A 9814-nucleotide genomic window follows, 5' to 3' on the forward strand; every position below is an offset into this window, starting at 1 on the left:
GTGAAGGAAGTTGTTCTTGAGCCATTGTTTTGTCAAAGAACATTCAGCTTTCTGAATTGGCAGTTCTGCCTGGCCCTGGACACTGAAGGGTCTGTCTGCTAAAGATGCCTTTGTCCTGTCTCTCAAAGAAGTGAATCATTTCCATAGAATGCTTTTCTCACTGCTGAACTCAACTCTGGGGTTTGGAGCCTCAGAGAGGAGACTCATTCAGTCATGAAGACATGACTCTATACATTATGGTCATACTGGGGAAATAGTTCAAAGGTTAAGTATCTTTTGGCTGTAATGGTACATAAAATTTTTTTCTTTATTGATTAAGGTATTACATATGTGTTCTTATCCCCTCATTGCCCCTGAACCCCCCACTCATGCCCTCACACCCCTGGTGTCTGTGTCCATTGGTTAGGCTTATATGCATGCATGCAAGTCCTTTGGTTGATCTCCTCCCCTTACCCCCACCCTCCGCTACCTTCCCTCTGAGGTTTGACCGTCTGATTGATGCTTCTCTGTCTCTGGATCTGTTTTTGTTCATCAGTTTATGTTGTTCATTATATTCCACAAATGAGTGAGATCATGTGATATTTATCTTTCTCTGACTGGCTTATTTCGCTTAGCATAATGCTCTCCAGTTCCATCCATGCTGTCGCAAATGGTAAGAATTCCTTCTTTTTTATCCAGCATAGTATTCCATTGTGTAGCTGTACCAAAGTTTTTTAATCCACTCATCTGTTGATGGGCACTTAGGCTGTTTCCAAATCTTAGCTATGGTAAATTGTGCTGCTATGTACATAGGGGTGCATATCAGTACGTCCTTTCTGATAGGTGTTTCTAGTTTCTTGGGATATATTCCTAGAAGTGGGATCACTGGGTCAAATTGGGGTTCCATTTTTAGTTTTTTGAGGAAACTTCATACTGTTCTCCACAGTGGTTGCACCAGTCTGCATTCCCACCAGTAGTGCACGAGGGTTCCTTTTTCTCCGTATCCTCGCCAGCACTTGTCATTTGTTGATGATAGCCATCTGACAGGTGTGAGATGGTACCGCATTGTCATTTTGATTTGCATCTCTCAGGTGATTAGTGACTTAGAGTATGTTTTCATGTGTCTCTTGGCCTTCCTTATTTCCTCTGTCAAAAAGTATCTATTTAGGTCCATTGCCCATTTTTTGATTGGGTTGTTTATCTTCCTTTTGTTAAGTTGTATGAGTTCTCTGTAAATGTTGGAGATTAAACCCTTATCGGTGATAACATTGGCAAATACGTTCTCCCATGCAGTGGGCTTTCTTGTTTTGTGCATGAAATATTTTTTAAAGAAATTGAGGGAAAATAGAAAGAAAGAAGGAGATATGGGGTTGAGGGAGGAGGAAAGCAATTCCTTTCTTACAAAGAAAGTTCACATACACTCAATGTTGACCCATTACTCTGAGAAGTATGTGAAGATAGGTTGGGTGACCTTATTTTTCCCATTCTAAATATGTGGGAATTGAGATTCAGAAAGGTTAAACTTCTTGCCCAGATTTCCATAGCTCATGAAAGGCAGAGCTGGAACTCTAGCCCAGGCCTCTGCCTCCCTCCAATAAGACTGGGTCTATACAACACCAATAAAGTTCTTGAAATGACATAGAAAATGTTAGTCATTTCAGCAAATCGTTATTCTGGCAGTTCAGTACCCTCCCCAGGATTTCTTAGGGCTCTAGAGCCCAGGATATATGATCATTGCCACCATTCATGGGAAGAAGGGAAGATCACAAAACCACACAGTCAGACTTAATCAAGAGTGAGCAGATGGTGGGCTAAGGAAGAGAGGAAGGAAGAAGAGAATCAAGGTCTAGTTCTAATTAGCATAAATCCAAATAAAGGATGTTTTCAAAGTAATTCAGTTTTACTTTACTGTTTTCACCTAAGTGGAGTTTTAGTAGGAATCCTTCAAAGATTTACCTGAGGAACAGAAATTATTTATATGTTTCTCATTCACTCAAATGGCCCTAATTCAGATGGTCCTAAAAGTCAGTTTTTAATGCTTGGACCCGGGCCTTAATCTTAGTTTGCATTTTTAGTACATATTAAGAAAGATGGTCTAAACCAATTAGCGGAGGAAAAATACAAGAATATGGGGAATTTACTATTAACTCAAGAATAAAAAATGAAAACCCATTTATAAACATTGATTTATTTGCCTAAAAAGGAACATACATAATAAGTTAGGCTTATTCACTAAAAACATATAAAGTGAGGTAAGATTTAGTTGAGTTGAAAATTGTAGAATAAAACCAAATTTCTTTTAAAAATATTATCTTATTAATTCTTAATATGTAATTCAAAGCAGCCTTCTTATATCCTACCTAGTTCCTCTTTACCACCACCCCCACAACTTCACACATGCACACCCTGCTCAGTTCATCTAAATTGAAGAAATTTTACTGTGTTTGCATGATAAATTTGTAGAAGCTTGTTTCCATCCAAGATGCCAAATGAGAAAGTGGAGGCCCATCGCAAAAATATTAAATAGCTAGAGTGTCTTTTTTCCCCCACCTCATAAAATTATAGAACCAAAGTTTCTACCCAATTTGGGAGTTCTTTCAAAGATACTCCTTCTGTCTCCACGGGAACTCTCCAGGGACAAAGAGCTCTTAGAAGCAATGCCAGGATCATGGCTTTATGGAATAACTTCAACTTTTAGAAAATCATTTCTTTTACTTCAAGTTCAAATCTGCGCTTCAACTACTTGAAGATATTTATCCAGACATCCATTTGTCTTTTTCTTTCCAAGTTTTTCATAAACAATTCTGCAAACTCACATAACATCTATAAAGAGGTTGGTCCCATCTCTTTGAAACATGTAACTTGTCATTATTCTTTAAGTATAATACATAGATCCAAACTGTGTCGCCCTGAATCTGTCTTTCCCATTTTTAAAATAGGGAATAATAGTAGTATCTACCTCACAGGTATGTGTTGAATATTAAAAGAAATAATCCAGGCTGTGAGTGCTCACCAGTATCTGTGTTCTGTTCATTCTCTCAGACACACAGCTGGAGTACATGCGGAGGCTGAGTTCTGGGCAATGAAAGATGGGCAGAAGTGATACATGCCACTTTCAGATCTATTCTCTTCCCCCAATAGTGTTCTTTTATGATATTTCTTCTCTTTTTTCACCTGTCTACTGAAGACCTAGAGGAAGAGGCAATCAAAAGATAGAAAGAACTGGAGTCTCTGTATGACTGCATCTCCTTATCCCTCTCCCCTGACCCACACATAGCCAAGAGTAAAATTTTATATATTAAGTCACTGAGATTTTAGAGTTATTTCAGCCATTAGCCTAGTACTGCTATGTATGTTAAGCTAATTTCATTTGTGTAAAAACACAGTGCCAGGTATAAAGTACTTGATAAATATTAGCACCTTTACCACTAACAGCACCTCAATCACTACAACTACTGTTGGGAGTCCAATTTATTATCTCACTTTATCTCACTTCAGCTTGAAATTGAATCCACCATTTTGGGAGTCACAATATACTTGACTTATATTAAAATTTCATTCAACAACTCCAAATAGAGAAAATCAGGTCTTTTTTTTACATGTGCTTCTTTCAATATAATTCTCCTTTTTGTACTTTCAAGAACTGGCCATTCTAAAATTTAAAAATAAATAAGCACCTCTGGTGAGTTTGCTGGTTTCCGTCATTGGCCCATTTTTAAGATTAGCAATATATTTTTGGATCTTGATTCCTCCTTCAGTGTATTATTTACTCTCTCAGCTTTTATATGAACTATGAATTTGTCTGACATGCAATCTATTTTCATCCTAATGGTTGATATGGATAAGGCCAAGTAGAGAATCCTGTGTCATAGCCCAGGGCCAGGGGGCTCCCTTGAGAATTGAGAGTGGTCTACTTATGAACAGTATTTGAGTTATTTAAGCCTGGACTGTGTTGCATTCAACCCAAGCTTCACGATCTTGTCAACAAAATACTTTGAAATCTTTGTCATATGTCACACCAATGGTGTGGTTAGCTAATCCAAAGTATTCTAATTAATTAGTTCAGTAATTCTGACAAAAAGTTAAAATGGAATTTGATTAGAATAACTTTTTTCTTAACAATCCTGGGCTGACACCTTGTAATCACTGTTGGCTGTTCTAAACCATCTGTTGCTTTTTCTAAACCATTTGCTGTCTTTCTTTCAAACCATCTGCTTATTAATATATTCCAGAATGTTGCTGGGGTTTGACACCAAGTCTCATATTTAAACTCTCTTCCTTTCAACTCCTCTTTCAAAATAATGACATCTGCCCTTCTTCACTTTTTCTAGGACCTTTCTCAATATTCGTGATTTCTTAATCATTACCAAGGATAGCGTCCTCAACTCATCTATAAATTCTTCTGGTACTCAGGGTCTGATTCATCTGGATCTAAACAACTGAACTTACTGAAGTCTGAAGTTCTCTCCTCAAGTCACAAAAAGCACTTGCAGCTACCAAATACTGTAACCATGACTACAAATAATCCCAGAGATAGGTCAGGAAACCCAATCTTATTTATGGAGCACTTCCAAGCTGGGAAACCTGCGTGTCCACTCAGCTATGTGCTGAGGGTCTGCTATGTGCCAGGCCTTTAACACACATAACTCATTTAATCCTAACCATGAAAACAGAGGTTCAGGGAAGAAAGTTGACCAAGGTTATACAACTAGAGTCAGGCTGAGTCATGAGTCAAACCTAAGTCTGTCCAAGTCCAAACCCAGGTTCTGCCTGCCCATTGAGCCATAGCTATCTTGTTATTAGGACTCTCATTCTGTCTTCTCACCTACCTTGGCCTTCAATTCCTTTTTAATTATATCTGCTCTACACTTTATAGTAGTAAGACACTTCTCCTTGGTGAAGAAAATGGGAACTTGTCAGAAACTGAGGTACTTTGCTTCCTCTAATATCTGTCAGGGCCTCTATATTAACAAATCTTTTTAAAAATTTTTCCCAAGAGATACCCAAAGCCTGTAAAATCTCCCAAATTTTAAATATTGGTAAATTATATTTTAAATCTTTAACACTTTACTAACAACATACCAGCAGTTTGCAACCCCTGGCCTAAAATCTAAAGTCTGAATCCCCACTCTTCTCGTCACAGAAAGGACTTGTTACCACATGCTGTAACCATGACTACAAATAATCCCAGAGATAGTCAGGAAACTTTATCTTATTTATGGAGCACCTCCAGGCTGGGAAACCTGCGTGTCCACTCAGCTATGTGCTAGAGTCACCCTTTTTTTGTCGCAGATATTAATTTACCACAAGACTGCTCTTGTCAGATCCCCAGGATCTCCAGGTCAAATTCCTGGCCCATCCCAAGATTCCAGGCACTCACCGGTGATCTTATTTATGGTGTCACTTACTAATGGTGCTGAGATTAAGAACCTGGTGAAACAGATGCCAGGCAAGCTGTTGCTAAAATTGTCTGTGTGGCTAGAAGCGGAGAGCCCACCCCTGCCCTCCGCATCTGTGGCAGCAAGGCAGAGGTTATTGGAGCCAGCACCCACTGTGTCACGGTCAGTCTGCTGAAGCCCACAAGATGATCCATTTGGGGATGGCAGGGCTGGTAGCAGCTGTTGAGTAAGCTTTGCTCATTTGAGCATTATGAGGGAGCTGAAGGAGCTTTGATAAATTGCTAAGAGCCAAAGTCTATCTTTGGAAACGAGCATAATTTTCCAACAGATTTAACCCATAAAGGCTAGAGCTAGGGTAAGCTAAGATTTAATGCCTACAAGTGCTCAAAATGTATTTTTAAAATTTTTATTTCAACATCATTTGGCTTAGCATAATTGATAGATAGATAGATAGGACCTAAATGTTTATTTCTAGAGAACTGGATAAAAATTATAGCACATCTATGAAACAAATATAGCCAGCTATGGTATAAATGGAATTACTTTTTAAAAGCTGTCTATAGAATAAAATGTATGGTATTATCATTTTTGGTTAAAAACTTTTAATGGAAATAAAACCCTATGTGAATATTTGTGTAAATGTAAGTAGATTATCGGTATGTGGGCTAAAAAAGCTAGAAAAAGAATCTGGACCCTAACCGGTTTAGCTCAGTGGATAGAGCGTTGGCCTAGGGACTGAAGGGTCACAGGTTCGATTCCGGCCAAGGGCATGTACCTTGGTTGCGGGCACATCCCCAGTAGGAGGTGTGCAGGAGGCAGCTGATCGATGTTTCTCTCTCATCGATGTTTCTAACTCTCTATCCCCTCTCCCTTCCTCTCTGTAAAAAATCAATAAAATATATTTTTTTAAAAAGGAAAAAAAAGAAAAAGAATCTGGAAAGACACATACCAAACAATAGTATGCCAGGAAAAATTTTTATTTTTATTGAATATATTTTGTTACAACAAGCAAAAAGTCATTTTATAAATTTTAAAAGTGAATATGTAAAATACTTAATCCCTATCAGATGAAGTTAACTCATAATTAATTTAGCATCTATTGTAAGTTCAATAATGTGCTATATCCCATCAAGAAAATAAAACAAAAACTCCTCCTATCTTTGAGTATTATAATCCACATATGTATGTGGGCATCAGGCCAAAACCGGCTCTCTGACATCCCCCAAGGAGTCCTGGATTACAAGAGGGTGGTTCTCGGGTGACGCACTCCAGAATCGGGCTTCCTCCTTTCTGGTTCCAGGTGCATCACCCAAGAACCGCAGCTGCCAAGTCACCACAGCTTGGAAGCTCCTATGTTGAGCATCTGCCCCTGGTGGTCAGTGGGCGTCATAGCTACTGGTCGGACAGTCGAACAGTCGGATGGTCGTTTAGGCTTTTATACATATACTGGTAGCCCTGTGCACCAATCCATGCAACAGTAGCTTGCCAGTAGCTCGCTTCCGCCCTCCTGTAGCTCTTGGCCCGCTGCCCTGCCCCCTCCTGTAGCTCTCTGCTGCCTGCTTGTAGCTAGCTGCCCCACCCTCCTGCTGATCCGTGATTCAGTCGTTACACTTCACAGCATAAAAACCATTTGCATATTATATAGGATAGATAGATATACAGTCGAGGGCAAAAGTAGGATTACAGTTGTGAGGACATAAAACAGATTTTTTTGTATTATTTATTAATTATTTTCCATATGAACAACTGTAAACCTACTTTTGCCCCATCCTGTATTTATGCTCCCATAGTGGATATATATACTTTTTAATATTGCTTAACTCAAATAATCCACTCCTTCCCCTTTCATAAGTAAGAAAGCTATAATTATTCCTATTTTATAGATGAAGGAAACTGAGGTTCAAAGAAGATGAATGACATCAAAGGAAAGAACTGGGTTCTGGTTCTGATCTGGGGATCTTCACTATCAAATGCTTCAAGAGTAAATGTCTTCTTTGGGTTTCATATTTGCTGGAGTGTCATGGCTGTGAAGAAGAAAGGATATTTCAACACAGACTAGTTAAGAAGCATTCAGAAGTGCTTAGGTGAAGATGAGATACCCAAGTTTCCAGTTTGACTTTCTACACAAGTAAGATTTGTCACATTATTGCTGGTCTTGCTCTTCACTTATTTCTTTAAGCAGAATCTATTTCAAAGATTGACCAAAGATCATGGACACAACCCAGCTATTTTTCATGGAGCATCAGAGGAGACAGAGACACTAGAAATCACCCCTCTGATATCTCTAGTTTAAAGACAGGAAACTGTAGTCCAGAAAGGCCTGAAGACTGTAATACAGCCGTCTGGAACTTGGCAGGGCTTGAACTTGAATCTACTATCGTTTTGGCCCATGTGTGGTATGCTCATTCTCATGAAAGATCCAGTGAGACATCTAACTAACATTCCTAGGTAACCCTGTTTACCAGGCAGGTGTTCCCACTAATTACAATCTGACCTAGGCAAGATTCTACTGGTTCAGAGTTCCTCAGATCAGCTTTAATGGAACAGGCGGTCATGCCATTCATGTCTTTTTTGAAACAGCTTTTACTAACTTGTTCTTTTATATCAGGAAGACAGGTGGACAAACACCATCACAACTAGCATTTATCAAGTGCCTATTATACAACCCTTATTGAGTGGGACTTTTGATGACATACTCTTTTAACAATCTAGGACAGTGATGGTGAACCTATGACATGCGTGTCAGAGGTGACACGGGAACTCACTTTTTTTGGTTGATTTTTCTTTGTTAAATGGCATTTAAATATATAAAATAAATATCAAAAATGTAAATCTTTGTTTTACTATGGTTGCAAATATCAAAAAATTTCTATATGTGACATGGCACCAGAGTTAAGTTAGGGTTTTTCAAAATGCTGACATGCTGAGCTCAAAAGGTTCGCCATCACTGATCTAAGAGGTGGATTATGATCTCCATTTTACAGCTAATAAATTGATAGAATCAAGGGCTCAAATCCAAGCCTTTTATAAAATATCTAGGGCTCCTTGTGTGGTGCCTTCCATGGTGTATGTAGCAGGAAAACCAATGGATATGGCCCAAAGACTGTAGCTTCTTTAGAAGCAAACATACTAATAAAATGCCTGCTTCCACAGGGGAGTCAATGGAAATCAAATAAGAGTGAATTTCACTCTGTCGTCTCCTGACCTCTAAAAGTGAGTTAGAAGACCCGATTCTTGGAGAGTCACTGCCTCCAGGCTCTACAAAAGTCTCTTGTTCCAGATTTCTGGATCTTGTTTTCACTCCAGCTTCCTGCTCTCTGCTGATCACAGCAGCACTCCATTCTGTGCTTGGACACTGTGAAATCTGTGCTCCCTTGGAATAGACCAGTGGTCGGCAAACTAATTAGTCAACAGAGCCAAATATCAACAGTACAACAATTGAAATTTCTTTTGAGAGCCAAACTTAAACTATATAGGTAGGTACATTGTTATTAACTTAATTAGGGCACTCCTAAACTGGCCTTTGCTAAAAACGTCCTCAGTCTGATTGAGGTATGTTCGCTGAGGTCGACCCCTTCCAACTCTCCCATCCACACTCGTCTTGTATACTTGTTTCCTCTATCTCCTTTCCGAAAACCGACTTCTGCGCATGGGCCACGAAGTTTCAATCTCACTGTACGTGCGCACCCGCACGTGGTATTTTGTGGAAGAGCCACAATCCAGGAGCCAAAGAGCCGCATGTAGCTCACGAGCTGCGGTTTGCCAACCACTGGAATAGACGATAGGTCTTAGGCTCAAACATCCTACAAACATCCTCCTCTGAGTTGCTGGAGGTGGGCATTCAGGAGAACTGAAACCAAAAATAGATGCTCCTCATGTAAGTCTAAGGGTTACTCTACCATCCTCTGATCTCCTTCTTAATGTCTCCTATTTCTGATCATGTCTACTGTTAGATGTGGTGAGAGAATAAGGATGGTTTTGTGTTCAACAGCAGGTCCCATTGGAGCTTGTATGCCTGTGGTACAACTCTTTGCAAAACAGCATTTTCCCCGAAAGAATGAACTGGAATGAATACATCCCTACTACTGATTCTTTTTTCATTATTTCTCTAAACAGAAAGCACTATGTCATTGAAAGTATAAAATGCACCTAAAAAAATATTCTTCAGTAAAACCCAGTAGAAATCAAGGTGTGACATCCCCAAGAACAGCCAAGTCACAAAAGAGCTAGTCATGCTGGAGGCCAAGTTAAATAACTCATAATTTTTGATCTCTGGGTTTGCTAGCACTCTTGAGTGTAGGCTTATGAAATGCCTGAACAGGCAAGACGGCCCCTGTTGAATCTTGCTTGACTTGGCCCTTGCCTGGGTAACTCTTCTGCAATTTGGCTTTCCCTACACATCTCACACCTTCCCACAGTGACCTTTTCACTCGGTG

This window comes from Myotis daubentonii, chromosome 18 (assembly GCF_963259705.1).
Source record: "Myotis daubentonii chromosome 18, mMyoDau2.1, whole genome shotgun sequence".
Classification (NCBI taxonomy): domain Eukaryota; kingdom Metazoa; phylum Chordata; class Mammalia; order Chiroptera; family Vespertilionidae; genus Myotis; species Myotis daubentonii.